The 22014-nt window shown below is 44.2% G+C and overlaps 1 protein-coding gene across 1 annotated transcript in view; it reads left to right on the top strand.

Moving 5' to 3' along the window:
* Nucleotides 1-4855: 4855 nt before the first annotated feature.
* Nucleotides 4856-22014, top strand: part of LOC143332382 (E3 ubiquitin-protein ligase RNF43-like) — a 29789-nt gene continuing 12630 nt past the window's right edge. The window contains exon 1 of the mRNA XM_076749764.1: nt 4856-4966. The gene's annotated coding sequence lies outside the window, so the exon portion shown is untranslated. The remainder of the gene's footprint in view (nt 4967-22014) is intronic.

The following is a 22014-nucleotide window of genomic DNA, read 5'->3' on the forward strand; positions in this document are numbered from 1 at the left end:
TAACCCGGGAAACCAGATTCTGATCTCTTTCGGCTATTACATGCGGTCTCGTTGCTCCTTTTGGCAACCATTAAAAAAAACAAACACTTGCCATCATTATAGAAATATCTGCCAAGTTGAATGAGAGAAAGCTTTGATTTACGCCTCCAGAGACAGATATAGAACCTGAATAAAACTGATTCATGTTGGGTGAGGCCAAATCACTTTTTGAACCCTTGTGTCTCCGTGAGAAAGAATCAAAACTGCTTTGCACTGCTGAATTTTAATTTGAATAACATTTTGATACTTTGGCCAATTATGTAAATTATAAGAGCCATTCTGTTATCTTTGGCAACCAAAAGCTGGAGCCTGGCTCCAGCCTGGTTCTAAACTTATAGCTAACTTTACCAGCCTGCATGGAAGATTCTGACCTTTTGTATGAGTGTGTGTACTGTAAATGTGTGTGTGTGTGTGTGTGTGTGTGTGTGTGTGTGTGTGTGTGTGTGTGTGTGCGCGCACGCACACAGAACAGGTGTGTATTTAATGGTGGAGTTTGAAGAGAATGAGAGAGAAAAGAAATTTCATTAGATTTAGAGCCCAGACATGAGAGGCTGAGTCACTCAGTGAAGAAGTGGGTCAGTCAGAACTCAGGCAGCAGATACTATGTGCTTTTAGGTGTGTGTGTCAGTGTGTGTGCCTGCAAGCTTGCATGTGGCAGGGCTGATTGAATTCTTCCCTGATAAGCAGTAACCTGGGAGGCTTTCCAGGCCTCGGGGGCAGAGCTCCATTGAAGGAGGCCTTTGCCTTCCTCGCTCTCAGTCGTGATTTATACTGTGTGATGGAATAATCACATACTGATATGTTTCTTTCGTCTCCAGCTAAACCAATCTGCTTCATTTAGATAATTTTACTTATAGCATTTCATCCAACTGCTCTTAACCCTGTGACCTGAGCAGCTGGTAATTGAGTGGTGGAGCTTGATGAGAGGTGCAAGCTCTTTTTGCTTCCCCCCTCTAACACACACTGACATAACTGCCTGGGCCTGGTTCCCTGCTGGCAGCAGATGAACTAGAAAGCTCTCTTGCTGATTATTGGCAAATGAAAAAAGAAGATCCGCAGGGCTAAGCGAGTGGAAAAAAAATATTATTGACTTCTCACCGCAGCTACTATTTATTCTCCCCTTTTTCTGTCCATGTATTTGTTTTTGAGGCTGTTAGATTCTTGCCTTGGAATATTTTTGGGGTAGTCTTTGATTGAGCTGGAAAGGAATGCCTTTAATCGTGGCTACAAAGGAACCGAGGGACATGTCCCCGTCAGTTCTGCAACAGATCTAGACAGATGAGGAGGAGGAGGAGGAACGGAGGAGTGAGCATTGTTAACAGTCTGTGGGGAACTGTTTGCGTGCCCTGTGGTTTCTAGTCCCTGTGAAATGGAGACTCAGTGATTTGGTTTCCCAGGCCCCTTTTTCTCAGGGCTGTACAAAAACCATGAACCAGTGAGGACGTCTCAGACTGTCCTGGCTGCCTTTTATTGTCCAGCGGTAGCACGTTTCTAACTGTTAGATGGCACTCATGGAGAGTGTTCACGCCATCTGATTGGAAGCAGTGAGGGCATATCAAGAAGAGAAGATAATACTCAGTTTTGACAACGATGCAGAACATAAACACTGTGCCCATCGAGGTGTCTGCCCTCAGAGAGCCAGAGGAAACTCAAACCAGCCGCTCCTTCTGAGCCTGTTTGGCTCCGCTTTGGGATTATTATCTGCTTTATCAGGTACGATTGCACAGCTCCATGCATCAACATGTTTAAAATCACAACAATATCCCAACGCGAGCCAGTAAGCCCAAAGATGTAAATAGGCGTTATTTCTGCTAAAATCTTCCTGCTGATCGCAGCTGCAACATTTCCCACAAACCTATAGCAGAAAAGAGCAGAGGTCATGGCATCAGTGGAGTAGTGTCATTAAAGGATTTTATTTTATTTTCTTTCTTTTTCTTTGTTAAGGGCCAAGTTCAACTGGAGGCCTCTAATTTGGGCCTAGTAAATGTGGACTGGTAGAGGCAGCTGGCAGCGCAGCATGCAGGCCAAGGCCAGAGCTTCGTGCTGTCCTGCTGCCTGCCTTCCTTTACGGGGGCTTCCTTTCAGCCCACAGGAGAGGGTCTTAAAACATTATTCAGAGAAGAATCTTCAGTCAAAATTGTTCATTTTCTATCTCAACTTCAACTCTAACTAGAGACACCTGTCTTGGGTGTGTTTCCAGGGTCTTTTAGTCCATTTCCCCGTCGTCAGTACCTTGTAGCAGTGGTTCCCAACCTTTTCTATCCGTCGTAGACCAACATTCCTGTCAGATGAGCTCGAGGACCCCTTTATTGACTCCACCCATCATGTTCCAAAGAAGTGGATGTTGGAAGTGGATAAATTGTGACAGCTTTTTATTTCAGAAGCCGAAAAATGTTCACGCCCCCCACCGAACAATTTTTAGCAACCATTGGCAATGATAGGGAAAGCAGCATCCACACTGAATTTTAGCGAAGCGAAGGTCAGCACGATAGCGTCAGCAAACTCTTGTTTCACTCCATGTTTCTCCTGATCATCCATGCCCCCGCTGCAGTGGCTCTGTGCCCCCCAGTTTGAGAAGCACTGTCCTAACCGTAAATATGTGGATATATTTCCTTAATAGAATCGTCATTTGTATTGTTTCAAATTAGCATAGCTGCTCTATAATGGATCAACACACTGGCAACTGTGGAACTACCCCTGGATGCTAATCAGTGGTCTGCAGGTCATCAGTAGTGTTATTTCTGCCAACGCTCGAGATATCACATTACTCATTCATGGTATGTGACTCCATTAGCTATACACTATTAGCTCTCCTCTCCTCTACTGTTCTCTCCTCTCCTCTCCTCGCCTCTCCTCTCCTCTCTTCTCCTCTTCTCTCCTCTCCTCTCTCTCTCTCTCTCTCTCTCTCTCCTCCTGACAGACATGCACCAGCCCTTTGCAGCACATTACGTCAATTCCCGTGGACCGGGGTGCCAGCTGTTGATGTCACCCTTGGGTCTTTTTAATTTAAGGATTTCCGCTGTGTGAGATGAGGGGGAGCCCCATGACCTCAGCCCACAGCCACATGAAGAGTCCCACCGGGGCAGAACCAGGCCGGGATGGGCCTTTGCAGGGCAGGGCAGGGCAGGGCAGGGTGGGACCGCTCTGCTGGGGTGTGGGACTGGACGCTGCAGGCTGATCTGTGAGCCGTAACACGGACTGATCTCCGAGCACCGTCTCGCTGCCCTCATTGATGTCATGTGAGCAAATTAGTGATGCGTGGGGGTGTTTTAGGAGCGGTTTGCTCCCTCCTGGACTGCCGTGCAATTCCTCGTACCCGTGACAGCATGTCTGTGACTTGCAAACACTGCTGCTATCCCTTGAGCTCTTAAATGCAGCCTTTCAGCAGCCACAAATTTCCTCCCTTTCAGAAGGGATCAAATGTTCCTACCAAAGAATATCTCTCGTTCTTTCAGTCCTCAAGGCTTTAAGTGGGAGTGAACATCACCATCCGTGTAATTGATTTTATAGGGTGCCAAAGTTTTTCCTCTTGATATCAAGTGGGTACAGTTTGGAAAGGAAATGCCTTAATTTAACACACAGAAGGCTTCGACCAAGAGCTTCCTCTGATAATGTGAAAACCAGAAAATCAGATTGTCTTTTTAAAGCTTGTTGCAGACATTTTGGTCCAATCTTTGATGTCCATAAGGTCACTGTGGGTTACATGTTTTGGTACATATGAATACATGTATGGGATATAATGTACGTATAGCAAGTATTGAACAAACTGTCATCAGTTTTACCTGCTTCTTCAGTCTAATTGGATGACAGGTCTATTTTTTGAGGTGAGCCTCATCAGAGGACTAATATGTTTATTCTTTAGTACAATTACTCTTTTCAAAATGTTCTTTTCCATTAATCATTAAGCAAAATGTAAGAATTCAAACAATTAAGCTGTAATTCCTCAGTAATAGTGCAAAAAGGAAGAGCAGACCAGGAAGAGTCTCTATATTAAATAATGGACATGTGTGTTTCACTTGTCATTGCTATGTGTGAGTATTATTCCAGTGCAGTGATGTTTCCCACCAGGTTTAAATTGTTCAGTTTTTAAGTTCTTCTCCCTCTTTGTGTTTAAGTATCAGCTGTAGTTTTCATGCTGCACTTAAGAATCCATCAGTGTCGTCAGTTAGTCTTCAGTCATTTCTACAGTCTTGTCTTGTATAGCTGTGTGTTTCATGACAGGGGCGTGGGCCTGGGGCAGCGCGGGCCACCCCTGAAAAATGACTGGCCACATCAGGTGCCACCCAATTATCGTAAAGTATGATTAACTATCTGCCCAGTGAGAGGCGGGACATTAGTTTGAACCAGCTGTTTGATGAGTGTTTTTGAATGTATGTCGTCAACTTTTAAGTTCCAAGGCCTTTTTTACTGTTTTGGTAAATTAATGCTATTCCAACGTGTGTGTGTGTGTGTGTGCGTGCGTGTGTGTTCATGCTACCCCTGTATGAGTCACCGCCCAACTTGGGCCTCCCAGTCAATAAACTACTGGAAATTTGTCAGTATATTTAAGGTATGACAAATTACTTTTGGAGGGAGTTATAATTTATCCAGGCTGCAGTATTTTCATGCTATAGGTAAGCTGTTTAAGTACTTGCACACTCATCTCTTTGCACTTCAGGTGAGGGCTACACATGTAAGTGCAGTGTTCTTTGCAAAAACTGTGCTCCTCTCAACCTCCTAGCCAGAGCAAAGATTCTGTTTCTGGTTGATCTAACTGATTACTTTCCTCCTGTAACCTCTCTCTCTCTCTCTCTGTGCACCTTGTGTTTTGCAGTATCACCCTCTGTCTCTGTGCAACACAAGCGAGGATGAACGACAAGAGAGTGACTTTATCACCATTGTCAAACTGGAGCACAGGGTACCCCGCTGTCTGCCACTGCTCGATAAGGTACAGTCACACACACACACACACACACACACACGCCATTCAGTATGCTTCATGCCTTTTTCCTCGGCTCCTCTGAGAAACTCCCCTCTCTGTGACCCCTTCCCCTCTCAGACATGGCAGCAGACAGATAAACCATCTTGCCATCTTGTCTTCTCTCCAGTACCTCTTCCGCTCTTGGATTTAGACTTTAAAGAGAAGATGGTTTTAGAGGGAATTATTTGGCAGGAGCTTAATGTTTTGTTCAGGACCGTGATCTTTCAGAGTGAAGGCTTGGACAGGAGGGGGTGGGCTTAGCTCAGCGCTGCAATGTAGCAAGTGGCAGTGAGCCCTGGCTTTGGATGTAAGGCTTTCAAGCCCCAGCTGTCACTGGTCCGATCCCAGCCAGCCAGAACCAGACACTCAGTGTTCTCCATTTCTGCTTCCCTCTAATATGAGCACAGCCAGAGCTCCATAGATTCCACCCACAATACTTTAAATGTATGTGCAACTGCAATGGAGTTGACCTAAATCTCCCTTGTGTTTAAGTATTTTACCATACACACTGGCTGGCATATCCTAACTTTAAAGTAGTGTGATTTAAAACTGTTGCTATTTTTTCCTCGTTTTTCAAGTGGTGACAAATTAGCAGGCAGGAGTATAGTTAGGCGACTGCCTTTTTTTAGCCTGTGTTTTCTTTTCCCCTAATTTAAAGCCATGTTTAGGAGCTCGCCCGCCGTGGCGACGATGTAGAGACATTCCCACACTTCCCCGCTCCTTTCTTCCTCCTCCTGTTGCTCCCTCAGTGGGAACCAAACCGAGCGGGCCAAAGGGGGGAGAGGAGGGGTGTCACTCAAGGCTGACTCCAGAAAACAGTTTTGATTAAAGCCTTAATGGCAACACTGTGTCTTCCCATAAACAAAACACGCTCTCTCCCTCATGCGAAAGCACCCTTGAACAAAGGGCTGTTGCTTCCGAGTGCTTTCTCCCTCCCTGCAGATCGCCTTTGAAATCAGGAGGAGTGAAGGAGGGAGGAGGAGGAGGAGGGGGGTCTTTCTTGTTGTTTTGGTCTTCTGGAAACTATGTGATGCAATAAACTCCACTCCAGCCACCTGCATCCTTACTTCCTTAGCGAGATTCAAAGCTTTTGGTCGTGGTGGATTTATTGGGGATTCATCATGCAGCTGTTGAGGAGTTTGCTCGCGTCCTTTTGAAGAGGATGAATCAGATGGTTTGGGATGTGCGGTGCCGGGTCAGCCGTGGTCTCTGGATGGGACTTGTTTACAGTTTAGTCTGACTGTAACCCGCCCCACTGATCTATAGATACTCTGACGGCCACAGAGGGTTCGTGTTGCACCACACACACTCAGAATAGACTGTAAACCAAACAAAGTGAAGCCGAAATCCTTGAAGGATAAGGTTTCATTGTTGTCCTTTGTTTTTATTTTGGTTTTCAGAGGCTCCTATCCTCAGCAACATCGTGAACAAGGGAGATTCCTTTGCTGATTTGATGTGATTTGTATAATTGTGCTTTGCTTAATGCAACTCACAGGATTCCTGAGCAGCTTGAGAGTTAAAGCTCATGACCCTGGACGTCTGCGCTGCACTTCAAGACATTACTCTGACAGTGCAGGACCTCTTCACATTTAGAGGACACTATCAAACATGTCAAACCTTTTCTCCAGACGCTGTGATAAACGGCTGTGCATGAGGCCTCTAACCATCGCCCTCTCCTGGTGCACTCTGCACTACCACCACCTCTCACCCACATTCACATGACTGTATGAAACGAGCAGCTTTCTTCAGTAGACGTGTTGCCACTTCAGTGAACTTTGAAGTTGAAATCTTTTAGAATCCTATAACACTGTGAATTTTAGGACATTATTTAGCAGAATTCCCCGAAGAAATATTTGAGTAACTCCACAGGAAAATGAATTATGCTTCTTTTAAAATAAATTTAAAGGAATACTATTCAGATTTTTCTCATTGTATTTAAAAAATTGCCCTTTTTATCTAAATGAAAGCATATAAAATCATTAGATAAGTTATTTTTGCATGCAGCTCATTGTGACCTGTTTTTTCTTCAAACTAAATTAATTGCTGTCAGCTCTCCTTTTTGAACTGATGAAAATCTGAAACCAGAAGTGTCCAAAAGGTGTCCAAATCTTCCCTTTGTGTGGTTATTTCATACCCGTCTCTGCCTCAGATTCAGCTCTTTTTCTGCAATTGCCTGAATCAAAGCCCTCCACCGCTCCAGTGGTTTTGCATCATTACACAACACTACACCAGCAGTGTGGCTTTCTCTGCCAGCATGTTGTGCTAGAAGTGATCTGTCTGCTTTCCACTAGCCGGCCTGCCTTTTCTGTTTACACTGAAGCCCTGGAAAGGTTCTCAGGTCACACAGCAACACATGACTCGACGGGAAAAAGCATGGCAGCGGAGCCAGGAGGGCTACTCTGCACTCCACACCAGGCTCATGATGTTCTGAGTGAATGCAGTCATCTTTGCTTTTGGAAACACTGAGCTAACTTTCTCCCACTCAAGCTGCAGCTCTGTGAATCACCATCACTAAGAATTCATGTTTTTTTTGAAAGCGGCTTTTGCAGTGATTGAGTCTTTGGCCTGTGTCTGAACTTGTTGACTCTAATAGAAAGCCTTGCTTATTGATTCTGCTCCTCTCAGATGAAAAGGCTTTTGGCCTGATTGTGCACTAATCCTGTTTTCTTTAACTAGGGTTTAAATGTGCATGTGCCTCTCTCTCTCTCTCTCTCTGTGTGTGTGTGTGTGTGTGTGTGTGTGTGTGTGTGTGTGCGCGTGTGTTTTATTGGATCACATTACTTCAAGTGTGCCTTCCCAATTTTTTTCTCAAGCCAAAGAAAGGTGGCCACTTTGTGAGGAATCAGCCTTGTAGATCCAAAAACTGTGTCAGTCACGGGGATCAAGAGGCAAATGTCATCAAAGGTGTGCGTCTAGCATTTGTAAGGTCATTATCGAACATGATTGTCTAATTGATTATGACGCCTTTGTGTAATTACTGGTTTCCATACTTCTACTTTACGTGCTGCCTTAATGTCCTTTGATCATTCTTCACGGAGCTCGTAATGTTAGCCTAGCCTCCTTGGTAGAAATGCAATGGGCAACGTAACACAAACATTTGTCGGTATAATGCAGTGCAGATCAACATCAGCACAAACTACAGCCTCCAAGTCACATCTCTGAAACTGAACCTTTTCACGTGTTTAGACTGCATTCGTTTTAGCTGCATATACGTAATAAACTAGCAGCTGAGTGTGTGTATACAGTGTATCAGACAGGACAGGACAGGACAGGACACACACACACACACACACACACACACACACACACACACACACACACACACGTTAGGTTTTCATCACTTGTGGGGACATTACATAGACTTCCATTCATTTCCTAGAGCCTTATCCTGACCAGAACCAGAAGCACTACTTGACTAACCCGAACCTTAACCCAAGTCTTCACTCTAAAATTGAATAACTTACATTATGGGGACTTGTGTTTTGTCTCCATAAGGGAGGCGAGTCCCCACAGTGGGACTGTGTAAACAGATTTATGTCCCAAACAATGTGAGTAATACATGGACACACACACACACACACACACACACACACACACACACACACACACGCCCTGACACACATTCATTTATTTATCATTTGTTTATCGTTTCACGTATTGACATCAGCACTTTGTTTATTCTCTGACTGTCATGCGCTGTTTCTGGGGAATGCGTCAACACACAAAATGCTCAAACTGTGTATTGTCTCGTGTTGCACCAGAGTTAGCTTCAGGCTGATGTTCATCTGCAGTCCCTACCATGAATATGCATCATACACACATGCACAGAGAGAAAATGGCAACTGCTTAGTGGGAAAAATAGAGAATAGAGAAACAATGAAGCTTGTGTGAGTGTGAAAACAAAATAAGGAAACAAAGAAAAATAAATGAGTTAGTGAAATATGAATTGACAAATAAATTAAGTTTGAATTTATTTTCCAAATTAATTTTTTTAGATTTAGATTTAGATTTCTATTTTACACCTTAACTGATAATAAAGAAGAGTGTAGATGAATTCAGTTATATCTACATATTTTTCTAACCCTTTACTCTCAGTTCCAGGAAATATATTTAATTATAGCATCAGTAAATAAAAAATGATTAACATTATGTTTAATTTGTCCAGAACAAGTCATGAAAACTAGTTCAAATGGTCAAATGTGTCTTCCAGTGTGGCCTAAATGTTCAGGCCAGGAAGAGAAGTCCCAGTGGCAGGAAGTGGTAGAAAACAAGGGAAGCCCGTTGAGGGAAGAGTAAATCATGGTCCTCATGACAATGTTTTTGTCTTCTCTCGTCTGATTGTCTGTCGGGGGTGACACTGACCTCAGACTATTCCTGCCTGCTGGTTTTTTTAGCAAAGGCAGGGGCTGGAAGTGCGATGGCAGCTGCCTTTGGCTTCTTTTCTTTCAGTAGCCGAGTCCAACATCTCCAGTTCATCAGAGGCGAGTCAAGGAGGAGGAACACAGGGGAACATCTGGAAAAGGGGGAATATTTCAGCTTTTGAGAGTCAATGCAAAAAGCAGCAGGTACACAATGGACATTTTGGCGAGTATGAAATGCATCAGTGTTAGCAGACTTCTGGGTTTTTGCTTTGATTTCGCTCCCAAGAAAATTCATTATTTGCTTGTCTGTGCCAGACAGTTGCACGGCCGTCTTCAAAGGGATAAACTATGACTTTCTGTTTCTTTCTTCTGTTAGTCAGAGTTGGACTCCGATGTTGCAACCTTTGCCATTCTTTGCTAATAGACCCGACCATGCACCTCACACGCTCTGCATGCACCTTGGATCGTTCTTTTTCATCTTTGAAGCGTTTAAAGGACACACACTACAGAAATCCTACTGTTTCCAATATTAGATAAACTGCATAAAAAGTTTGAAAACCATGTGGAGACATTTCAAAATCTGTTTTTCAGTCCTCTGAGCAAAAGGCATAAGCCCTTTCTTCCTGTTATCCTGAGTGTCATATTCCCTCTGCTCCTTGTCAGGTTTACACTGCTATGATCATTTCATCTTGAATGCAACAGTTTCAAAAGTGATGCAGGAGCAGCTTTGGCCTTATCTTCCCAAGCCTCCCTTTCTATCGAGCAGCAGTATGAATGGGCTGCCTCATTACTGGGGCACAGTGCTGCACCCACTAATGTTCCAGAACTCTGTTTTGCTGTGCTGTTTCTGATAAGTCCTCCCTTTGGTGCTGTATCTGCCATTCCTTCTCTCTTAAGAAACAAGACTGAGTAACCACGTTTGTGCCTGTTTGACCCTGGCGGCACACTCTTTTCCCTCCCATTTCCTCTGTTGCTAAAGTTAGGCACCGTCACACTGCTGCTCAGTGTATCAATGTGAAGATAACTCAGTAGGAAGTGCCCAGCTTTGAGTCCAGCAGCCTAATGACTGCCTTCTTTTCAGTCAGTGCACTCATTATGGCTCTTAACGTACCCATGATTTCATTTACAGTTTGGTGATTTATTTTGTTTGAGACTGATATTGTTGTGGTCCTGGAGCTATTTTCCTCAGCCAGTGTCCGCTGTCTCTTGTTCCTTTCATGATGACGCAGATTTTAAAAGGGAAAGCACAGTCACAGGGTTTTTAATGAAGCTGAACAATGCACACCTTTGTCAGCCTTTCCCTTATCCACCGTCCCACACGAGCAGAATCACAGCCCCCAGCATACAGCGTTAACACCAGCTGCAGGCTCCTTTCTTCCCGTGCTGCTGTGACGGAGTTGCTGCTGGTGAGCGTGGTATGCATTTGTTTGTAAATGTGTTCGCGCATGTGTGCTTAGTGTGAGTGTTCATGTAAAATCGTAGGGCTAAAAGATGAACACATTTCAAATGAAGCCTGGTGTGTACAATAAATCTACCTGTAGTGGGACAGCACAGTCATTTCCATACTACTGTTTATACATATATTTGAGCAATGTACGAAATAAATATTATCTAAATTAAAATAGCATAAATGACTTTAAACTTTAGACTGCTTCTTTATTTTAGCATGTGTATTCTAAAGTATAATACACATGCTATAATATTATAATAATATAATAAAAATACAATATAACTAAGAATCTAAACAGATATTAACATCAAAAAATGTGTGCAGTGTAAATGACGATGTTGTAAATGATGCCTTAACTTCAAATTACACCACTTATTCTATGTAAACAGACCTGACTGCGTTCTGTGTGAAGTAACAACACTTCAGGTCAGCTCATCGTCGCCTCTGATATCAGTAAGGTTTGCTTTCAGACAACAGGTGGAATACTTGTTGTTTGGAAGGCTTTGTCCTCCCTTCAAACTTTGTTCTTGTCCATTACTGCACAGTCTGTGATGATTCGTTCCTAGTAAAACAATGGCTCAGTGTCAGACAGACTCCTCCTGACAGTGGTGTCCTGTGCTCAGTCTGCACACAGTTTTATGCCTCTTTTGCCTCACTATCAGGATATTACAGGCAGTTAAGTCCAGTGATGTTAAGCCAGCTGGCATGGCTCTATGCATGGCAGTGTTGGTTTGATCTGTTGGTTTGCCAGTCCACCACTTTGACCCAGAAATATGGCCATGAAATGTTGTGCAGACATTCATGGTGGCCAGAGGACGAATCCTAAAGTGATGACCCAATGTGCTGTGTAATCATTCATCAACCCCCCAAATGAAGTATGGCTTTTCTCCCTCATGCTTGAGTTTATTGGTCTATTGGTCAATTTCACTCTAATATCAATTCCACTGGTGATCTTCCAGCAGAACTAGCCAACGGCCCCAGATTACGCCTGTTCTTGCTTCCCTCCATTGGCTTCCTGTAACACTCAGAATAAACTACAGGATCCTGTTGATTACTTATGGCTATGCATAACCTTGCCCCCTGTTATATTTCTGATGTCCTCATCACATATTCCACCTCTTGACCACTCCAATCCTCTAATCTCGGCCTTTTATCCATTTTGCAACTGCAAAAACAAAAGGCGATCATGTCTCTGCTGCTTTAGCCCCAGCACTCTGGGATCATCTTCCTCCGTCGATCAGATTTGCTGAATCTTTGGACTGTGTCAAGCAGCTTCACAAAACTCATTTTTATAAGCAGGCCTTTTTATAGACGTCCATTCTGGGCTTTGTGTCGGAAGCACTTTGTAACTGCGTGTTAAAAAGTGCTGTATAAATAAAATTTAACTTACTAACTTACTTACTGTGGACCCATAACAAATATCTGATTACTGCATGATGCTCATTTTGTCCAAAATAATGGGTCTTACACCTGCAATAGTAGATTTATTCAAAGATGAAACCACTCTCAGTTCCTGTATTTGGTTGTAATGTGTGTATTTGCATCACGTCTGTATTTGCAGCTGTTTTCTAAATGCTGCACATGTTGTCAAAATGATGAAGGGGTTTTCTTAATTTGCTCGTGTTTTGTCTGTTTGCACGTGCTTTCTTAAGTTATACTGCGTTGAGCTGTCTCGGACACCACACCTTCCACCTTTTCAGCGGTCGACTATGAAATTTTAGAGGGTAACACTGCACTTTCACCCAGACTCTGCTCATTTCAAAACGCTGTCATTTTGCTCTGTGCACCCTCACCTGTACAATTCATTACTCAAGTGACGTGCAGAGATGTACAAATAATGTCATCCAAAGTGTTTTGGGGTCAACTCAACCTGGAACAAAGTCTGAGAGTGAAAATCAGGCGGCGTTATGGATGTAGACGAAATATCTGCTGTGTTACAAGTCCAAGGACAGGAAAACAGGTTGATAAGTCTTCTGCTGTCGTCACACACACACACACACACACACACACACACACACACACACACACACACAGGAGAGCACATTCCCATGGGACTCAGCCAAAGAATACTTTGGACAAGGAAGAGCCCTGAGCAACAGGAATGTCATTCAAGTTCCAGCCACCAAAATGAACCTCGAGTCGCTGCTTGTTGACCTCAGCTTGTCTGTGAGGGCTTGTGCACAATTTCAGGAAGATTTACTGCTCATTGGTTACAGATAGTCGCTGTATTCACACTGCTGTGTGCTGTTGATGCCGGTGTCCTCCCTTTACCACCCCAGTGCCTAGTTATTTGAGGGAAACCTGGTTTCTGCTGAGGTCACCACCTGGTGTGAATTCACAGACATAGTGGAATCTGTGGACGGGGGCAGGGCAGCGACTGTACTGTACAGCAGTGTACCTTTAACACAAGCTCTGTGCGATGGAGGGGGATTAGCAAGCACAGGAACGAGCCTTTATCGCTGGGGGAGACCTTTCACAGAGAGCTTGGCTTTGTGAGCGGCTCAACAATGAGGGGAATACTTCAGGTTTCCCTCCTCAATGGGAAAGTGCATTCCTCACTTCAAAAACAAGTGGTGTGCTTTGCATTTCGCAGTCATGTGTGGTTTTTGGAACGGCGGCTTTCTTTCCAAAGAGAATTGGAAAACAAGCAGTGAATTCAATTTGTCTGTTCAGGTGAGCAGGTGGGATAGAAAAGGACAGCGTGGTTACAGAAGTCTCGGGGGACGGATGGAATCAGGTCCTCTTGTCTCACGGTGGGGTGGGAAAGTGGGTTGGGCTGCTTGGTGAGATACGTTTGACCTTTGGAGCAGTGAGGTGACTCTTCACAAAGATATGTGGAGGAGGAATTAGAGGTTAAATCAGCTTAATACCAAGGGGAGGCTTGTCAAATCCATCTCTCCATCACCTCCTTTTCTTTCTTTCTTTTTTTTTTTTTTTTTACCACTGATGAGATTTTGGATGGAAGTACATCTGACCACTGCATTCCAAGATGGCGGCGCGTGCAGACGCAGCGGCTCGTGGCTCCCGTGTTTACGTTTTTGTTTGTTTGTTTTTTTATTATTTCTACGTTCACCACTGAGTTTATTTTATTGTGAGTTTATTTTATCTAGATGTGTTTCATCTTATTCTATTTTATCTTATTTTATTATCTTTTCTTTTCACACGGGGGTTGCAACAAAAATTTCATTGACATGGCTATGCTCAATGACAATAAAAGCAATCTTGAATCTTGAATTCCTGCAATGCTTTTACAACACAACACTCATTGGCTAGTGTTAGTTAGTTAGTGTATGAGTAATCAATCACACGCAGTTCACCCCGCAGGTGAGCAGGAGTAATTTGAACTGCAGGATCACAACACAGTGAGGCTGAAACTCTGAGGTTACATAGCCCTGCAGGTCACAGCTTAACAGATGTCACCTTGACCTGCAGCATTGTTGTCGTTCAGCTCAGTTCAGCGCTGTCATCACTCCGCCCAATGAGGTGTGAGTGATCTGCAGGGGGTCTGCTCCTCCGCTGCACTCTCTCCACTCATCCTGTCACCTTAAATAGGTGGAAAATTCTCTGGCCTAAAGGTGCGTATGTTACTCCTGCGGCATCTGTCGGGATGTTTTCAGCGTAACTCACCCCAGCCGTGGCTGCAGCTCCCATCCACATGTCCCGTCCTCGTTTCTCGCCAGCGTTGCTAAGCTAAACATTGACTCTGAGCTGATGACACAGAGTGATCCTCCCCACAGGTACATAAAATCTGGAAGATGTTTTGTTTGCTTTGAGAGCTGGTGTTTTCAGATGCTGGCTCTCTTTTCCCAGCGACTGGCGATTAGCAGCTTGTTGCTCCCCCTTTCTCACTTTTCTGCTCTTCCCTTTTCCTGCTCCTCACTGAAATGACACATGGGTTGTGTACAGGCTCTGCATAGTTACTGTAGTCATGTTGAGCGGACACGGTCTTCTCTGATGCTGCAGTCCAATTTGAACTTGTCGACAGCATTGCCACAAAACTTTTCTGCACAAACAGTGAGATGTCTACAGTGCCGCTCGGTGGGAAGTACATCTCCAAAATAGACGCTGCTGGAATATCACCTGCGTGTGTGTGGATTGCAAAATATGTCCTTCTTAACAAGTTTGTTTGTTCAGTCCTGCTTAACAAGCTAATATTTTCTCCAGAGTCTATTTTTCCTGCGAAAAAGCCAAGAAAATGCCACTGTTTCCAAAGCAGTTTCACTTGTTACGCACATTTCCTCTCCACATTTTAAAACAAGGAAAAATGGACAGTACACTGGAAAACACCAAATTCAAAGAAATTTAGTGGAATCAACTAATCTATTAGAATAAATTTCAAGTTTATTCAAATGGAAATCTCTAGTATAAACTTTCACCTTTTGAGAACCAAACATGACTTCACTTGACTTGAAGTCTTTTGACTTAAAATGATGAGTTACATGAAAGTTCTGCTGAATGTTCACTCAATGACAGTGAGAGCTGTGCTAACAGTGACGATGGTTAGCATCGAGCAGTTGTTGACTGAACCTCATGTCTTACATTTATTGAACCTGTTGTCTCAAATACAGTCTGCTGATTTTTCATGTTCATGAGACAACTTTGAGCTAATTATTCAACTTAACATCATTTAACATTGTTAAAGCAGCAAGGAAACATTTAAGTAAGATGAAGTTGAACCAGCTTGAAATGTTAAGAATGACTTGATGAGTGAAGCCACGTTATTTCACAAACATTTGTATATTTATGATTGTGCACACACACACACACACACACACACACACACACACACACATATGAACATGCATTGGCTGATGTGAGTGTCTTTGCACGCTCGCTGCATATCTGCTCCCTGCGGGCGAATGCGCCGCCCTCTTGCAGCGCTGCTTCCGGTATTTGAGAATGCAAAGCGTTTGCGTCTGAAGGCGTTCATATTAGGGCGGCACATCTCTCACTTGTCACTTCAAAGGCAGCGTGCGGGGTCAGGGTTTCATCAGGCTGTCGTCGGCGCAGACGATCACTGAAAAATGCTGCCCTATAAATAGAACGCCATGTCATGCTTGTAAAGCCTGACAGAGCCCAGATGATACAATTCTCTGCCAAATGGCTGTTATTAAAATGCCTCCATCGCAATGGGTTGAGAGAGACACCTCCAGCTGGCTGCAAGAGGGGACGGAGGGGGGGTCCTGGCGTGTCTGGTTGTAGCCGAGGTGAGGTGTGAAGGGATGCACGAAGAGTTGGGACAGATTTTGAGTGTTGGAGGTTTCATCCCAGACACAGTGTTTGTTCACTTCCTTATCAGCTCAGATTTTTGGCATTGCTGGTAGCAGTTCATTCTTCGTTCTCAGTCTGCCCACAGAGCTGAAGATGTTTTCCCACACGGGGATGGCAAATAGAGTTATATGATGAGTGCTTAATGGCCCTGCAGTTACAACTGTACTATATCGCTGCCTCTCCCTGATGAATGAGGCGTGCAGAGGGCAGTAACTTATTATTACTTCAGTATTAGTCCTTTGATCTTCCAGCAGTTTGAACCCTGGAGTTTTCTAGAGGGGTGGCTTGTCAAAATAGCTTTGCAAATGGAATCGGGCCTGGTCTTGCCCCGGCTATGGGGAGAGGAGGCCTGGAGGTGTACAGAGGCACCAGTGTGCAGGAAAACCCATCTACAGAGGCATCACACTGCAGTCTCATGGACCTTTGGTTCCTAGTGTCTGAATGCATCAAAGAAATCATTCGATTTTTTATATTTGTAACTAATCTGTGGTGATTTTGGTTCAGGTCATCAGCAAGAGGGGTGCTGACTCTTGCCTACTGTAGGTTAAATTTAAAAAAAAAAAAGAGAGAGAAAGCTCAGTTTTGTCTTCACAGACTGCATCAAAAGTCAGGCCCTGAATGCAAGGCTGTGCCCTCGAATCCCTGCTCGAGAGCCACGATAAAACAGGAGATGTCGTTCTCAGCCAGGACATTCCTCCATTAATGACAAAGGCGACTGGTAAGCCTCATGGTGAAACATGAAGAGGGAGAAGAGAAGGGAACAGAAAGCAGGAGAGAGTCAGGGAGGTGGAGAGGTGAATGGGTTGATTCAGAGGAGTGGCAGGTGAGGCCAGAGGGCGACCCACACCAGTACTGTCTGTCTAGTGCGTCAAGGTCAGGTCTGCCAGGTCAGGAGCACCACTGTTGACAGGAAAATGTGTTGCTTTGATTTGACTCTCTCAGGTCTTTCACCTTGCTTTTGCAGTCCCTCTCTGCTGCTCACACCCCCCCCCCGTTTACCTGCCTAATTCTCTTTCCACCCTCCCATCCTCCATCGGTTCGTCTGGCACATCCCAGTTCTCATTGTGCAGGCTGAGCCGCTGGCCCTCTTTAAGATCTGCATTAGAATGTTGTTTTTATATAGCAGCAAGCGGAGGCATGTGGAGTCTCTTTTGAACTGCTCGGCAAACAGATGGAGGTTTTCACGCTGCCTTTATGAGATTAAGTGAAACATTCCCATAAAAAAAGACATTTCCCCGTGTCCCTCTGTCTTCTGTCTTCATCTCTTTTACTTTCTCTGTTTTTGTGGCACGCCTCAGGCTTGGGCAAGGGCACGATGCTGCTGAAAGTGAAGTGGAAAGTAGACAGGTTTGTGTTACCAATAACTACTTCCCCAGGCAAGCAGGCGAGCGCTAAGCATCTCCCAGATGTTTAGAGCAAACCGGCAAACAGGTCTTGTGAGTCCGACACTGCAGGCGAAGGGGGTGAGTTCTTGTTTCTCCTCTGCAGTATGAACCTGTTTAACTCTGACTCAGGTAGGTTAGTGCCAAGTGCCCCCCTCCCATCTGGCTTTTAGCAGGGGTTTGACAAAACAGGTTGACGGGGCAGACAGTGTGGCTCTACAGTATGTAATTCACTGGGATACAATGAGACTATTTAGACTCAGATTGGGGCCTAATAGCCATCGAGCATGTAGAATTTGGAATTTTGTGGGTTTTGTGATATTAACCCACAAGAAAGTGCTTCTGAGGCCACATGAGAATCTGAAAGTGGGGAGCGGTCAGTGGAAGCATCCATGGCCCCCAGAGGATGCATCCTGCTAACGTTGGTGATCCCCTGACTTTTCCTCTAGAGCCATCATGAGGTTCACATTTGTGGTTTTCAGTGAGATGTCTCACAGCCATGAAATTTCCATAAGTATACATCAGCACATATAAAAATATATGTAGATGTGTCTTCTTTTCTTAAACAAACACCCCACCGACTTCACTGAAATGTGATTTGCACTGATCTACAGCAGTTGCGCAGTGGCAGAGACGTCTCATACCGCAGATGTACTGCGCCATACTTGTGTTATTTGAAATCAAAGTGGTGCATTTTTTTTCAAACTTCATTTGTGTCTAGGTTTATCTACAGACAGCGTGTGTGTTCAGTTATCACTGTGCTGGCTGTGTGTGTGTGTGTGTGTGTGTGTGTGTGTGTGTGGATGTGTGTTGGCTCTGCAGAAAGACACGGCTTACTGCACGGCCTGTTCCAAGAAGGAATTCCTGGAGGCTTACAAGAGCTGTTGAATGAGATGGAGGGCTCAGGGCAGGAATGATGGGAGGGAAGGAGAGGAGGGAGGCTGCTCTACACTGTAGGAGGCTTGTCAGGCTCTCACTTACAGGCCTGATTAAATAACAGGATGCTTTATAAAAACAAGAACATTATCTGCCTCTTAAAAGGCCAGGAAAGGCCCTCTAATTGGCTTCCCCTGAGTCTCTGTGTTGCCGCCCATCAGTGAGAGACAAAGTCCTCTGCCATGCCACAAACTGAGAGAAATTACCAGGACACTCTCTCTCTCCTCTAGTTATACTCTCATCAGCACTGTAGGAATGTATCAACATACTGATACCAAGCCTACAAAAAGGGTGTCTTTTTCCACTCAAAGGGGGATTATTCCTACCTGAATCTCTTGATTGAGTGCGATACAAACAATAAAGAGATAGTGGCTCCTCTGTGGGATTAGACGCTGTCTCATGTGGCAACTTTCACAGCTGAAGTTTTTCTTAAAAGGCCTTCTAGATGTTTGGAGGGGTGAGAAGAAAGCGTCAGAGGTGGGTGTTGGTATGTTTGTGTTCCCTGCGAGATCAGAAGAGTCCATACATCCAGGGAAACAACCTCTCTTTCACTGCGTGTAACCTAGGTGGTTTACTTAATTATACTTATTACAGCCAAGTACTGCTAATTAAAGTATATCATGATAGTCACAGATATAATTAATTTTAGAACTATTTCAAATGCTTACACAGCTTTAGTTAATTATAGTGAGTGTTCAGTGGAGCAGTAGTCAGTGCAGTTAATGCACCGTTGGACTGAAAATGTCAAAAACATATTATTATTATTCACTGTCATCCGCTGTAGTAGTGCACCTGATTACCAAAGCTAAGCACAGTGTTGCTGCGAATCACTCACTGCTACTTGACATGTTTTCTAATGTGTCCATGCTGACAATGCTAATAAAAAAAAATGTCCAAGCCAGCTGTCCCATTAAAGGCAACACATTTCATATTATTTACCGCTTTCACATATCAAAGTCAAGACGAAGTTTAGTGATATCAAACTTTGTGAGGCTTCAGCATTAGCTTTCACAATAGAGGGCTAGCATGTGTAGACAATTACAGATTTGATCTTTAAGTAAAGATATTATATTCCATTCCTTCTGTAGCCATGCATGTGAAATGAGTGACGGTAACCTGTTATTCGCACAGACATGCAGGCTCACATTGTTACTGTGCTGCGCTTTTGCAAATGTTGTACAGTGTACTAAAGGTAAACCGATTAGTCGAACGACTTTTTTGATCAATTTATTTATTAAGGAATAAAACAAAGACAATATTTTCTGGTCTTCTTGATAATAAACTGAATATCTTTTGAAAGACATTTTCAGATGTCAATATGGGCTTGTGGAACTTGTAATAGGCATTTTTTTTTCCATTTACTGACATTCTGTTAACGATGAATTGCTAAATCAGGAAAATAAACAGAAAATTATTAATTATTTAAATTAGTTGCTGACTATATAATGCCATAATTACCCCTGGCAAGAAGGTTAGATTTTTGGTTCTGTGAGCAGGATTATGGAAAAACTACAGGCTGAGTTTTGATGAAGCTTGGTGGAAGAGTGCGGCATTGGCCAAAGAAGAACCTCTTGACTTTTGGAGAAGATCCAAATCGGATTCATGAAATACTTTCGTTAATGTTGCAAGCATTTGGTCCCGGCAGAATAAACAGCGTACATCTTAAAATCAGCAGATGGTCGTAAGGTTCAACAGTGAAAAAGTAGCCAAATGTGACTGACTTCAGTTGACTCCATACCACAACATATTTGCATATCATAGAGTGGACCATTGGCAGAGATCTCCGCTCTCCAAGTGCACTTCTTGTTTTAACATGTTTTGTGTAGAATTGTGTAGACAGTAGCACCACCCAGTGGTAGTATTGTACAAGACACTCTGGCAGACATCAATGCATGTTGCATGTATGATGTTTTTCTCTCCTATTTCATACTGCCTATTTCCTGTGTGTGTTACATCCAGTATGTAGTGTAGTACATATTTTAGCCTGGATAGCGAGGGGTGCTAGCGCTGGTTGGTCGGGTGGAACCACTCTGATCCAGCTGGGTTAAAAACAATAATTGTGCTTATTTCCTTATTTGCTTTCTTGCAGAGTGTTACGTGAGAAGATTGATACCACTCTCACGCCTGTGTGTTAAATCTGAAGCAGCGACCAGGAGACGGGCAGCCGTGCACAAACCGAACCAAAAGCTGTAGTTTTCTGAGGGGGTTAACTTCTACACTTTGTTTCTTGTATTAAACGAACAAGATATACATGCTAATTAATGAGCTTTCCAGGTGGTGGTTGACCTTTTATCTTTCACCTGCTGCCTGACTCCCCCTGCTTTCAGTCTTTTGTAACGCTAAGTAGTCCATGTCTTGGCTCTAGCTTCACATTTTTTCGTGCAAATGTGGAATGGTATAGATCTCTGCTTTCACTCATCAAGAGCCAGGAAACATATTTCCCAAAATGTTGCTCTATCCCTTTAAGGAGCAGCATATTACAGTGGCTGCCGATGAGTCTTTTAAACTCGTAGTCTTACCTTCTATTCTTCTCGACATGTTTACGGGCTGTTAACACTCTCGGTGCCCAGGAATGGGGCTGGCTTGGTTTAAAGAGTGAAATGGGAGGTCACATGGTGGCGTGTGTGATCGAGTCGGGCTTCTCGGCTCCTTCGTCACGGCTGTCACCGGCAGCTTCATCATTCTCATCTGCCCCCCCAGGCTGTAGGCGCTCCCTGCCTGCCGCTTTGATGTTTCGAGGATGTGTTTAGCAAGCGATAGTGTATCAGATGACATTGGTCTTTCTCTGTCACCTTGCGCTTTGCATTTCAAATCTGTGTCACAGTGTAGCCAGAGCCTGCTAATGAGAGGGGGCGAGAGACAAGGGAAGTGCAGAGGGAAAGAGAGAGGGCGGGCTGAGCTTCAATACTGTGAGTTCTGACCTCTCTTACCTCCAGACAGGCAGATCGGGTTCATCATTTTTTCCAGTGTGTCTCTCCTCTGCACCAGAAAGGTGGCCAAGCCCAGGTTCTGGATTTAGTGTTTGTGTGTGTGTGTGTGTGTGTGTGTGTGTGTGTGTGCGCCACGATGAATGGGCGGTAGAAGTAGGAGGAGGAGTGTGTGTGTGTGATTCAGGCCCACCCCCTCAGGCTCAATACTTTTCCTGAGAGCGTAGAATCTGTTCACCTGCCCTGACATGCCTCCCCCCCCCACCACCCCACCCCCCACTCCTCTTCATACATTACTCGCCCCCCTCCAGCGGCCCCACATCAAAGTACCCCTGTGAGTAATGGATACCCAGCAGGGCCACACCCTTCCCTCCTCCAACCAGCTCAACTGCCGCTCAGCCAGTGGCGAGTACCCGGCAATCACACAGCACAGACACATACAGCAATTATTCACACTCAATTAGACTTAAATATACAGCTTCAAAGTGAGGTAGACAATATTTAAAGCAAAGCTGTTTACTTTTGGTTAGTTTTGATGTCATTAACCGAACTATTTCAACAAGTGTGCCAGGAAACAAAACAATAAAAGCAGAAGGAATGTGGCTGCTGGGGGAATTGAAAGCGTCCCGTCTCTCATCTAACGCTGCTTATTGTGCTCTTTGCAAATTCATTATCTAATAACTATTTG

Source organism: Chaetodon auriga, chromosome 15, assembly GCF_051107435.1.
Source record: "Chaetodon auriga isolate fChaAug3 chromosome 15, fChaAug3.hap1, whole genome shotgun sequence".
In the NCBI taxonomy this organism is placed as follows: domain Eukaryota; kingdom Metazoa; phylum Chordata; class Actinopteri; order Chaetodontiformes; family Chaetodontidae; genus Chaetodon; species Chaetodon auriga.